The following is a 650-nucleotide window of genomic DNA, read 5'->3' as shown; positions in this document are numbered from 1 at the left end:
ACTTGTGGCAGCTTGCCTTCCACTCGCCAGCCCCGGGCCAAGCTAGGAATGGAATGGGTAGGCCTCTGCTTGACTCTCCCTCCCATAGCCGAGATTGGTAGAGTACTGGAAACTCTCCAGGTGCGATCCTGAGAGGGGAACAAGAGAAGTACCTGGGGTACTAATAATAATAATTATGGTATTCGTTAAGTCCTTGCTATGTGCCAGGCACTGCACTAAGCCCCGGAGGGGGGCCCAATGGTGATTCCAGGAGCAGCAGGACCCCTGAATCAATCAATCCATCAATGGCATTTATTGAGCGCTTACTTTGGGAGAGCATGGTACTAAGCACTTCGGAGAGTACAATACATCCGAATAAGCAGGCATATTTCCTGCCCATAACAAGCTTACAGTCCAGAGAAGGAACCCAGGATTTTTGGAGGTGTAGAAGAAATGCATCAGTTAAAGAATAGATGCAGAAATAGAATAATTGTGGTAGTTGTTAGGCACTGTACTAAGCACTGGGGTAGGTACAAGATAATCAGGTTCAACACGGTCCCTCGCCCACACAGGGCGGACGGTCTAAGAAGGTTGGGGGGAGAGCAGGTATTGAATCCCCATTTATATATGTGGAAACTGAGGCACAGAGAAGTTAAGTGACTTGCCCAAGG

General features: G+C 48.6%; 1 non-coding gene across 1 annotated transcript; it reads right to left on the bottom strand.

The window, feature by feature from the left end:
- On the bottom strand, nt 1-138 carry LOC114808327. Its single transcript, XR_003756173.1, has one exon. It is a non-coding gene; the product is annotated as a small nucleolar RNA SNORA7 (small nucleolar RNA).
- Nucleotides 139-650: the final 512 nt, after the last annotated feature.

This window comes from Ornithorhynchus anatinus, chromosome X5 (assembly GCF_004115215.2).
Source record: "Ornithorhynchus anatinus isolate Pmale09 chromosome X5, mOrnAna1.pri.v4, whole genome shotgun sequence".
Classification (NCBI taxonomy): domain Eukaryota; kingdom Metazoa; phylum Chordata; class Mammalia; order Monotremata; family Ornithorhynchidae; genus Ornithorhynchus; species Ornithorhynchus anatinus.
The sequence above is the reverse complement of the archived record's forward strand: the minus strand, read 5'-3'. Positions and strand labels throughout refer to the sequence as shown.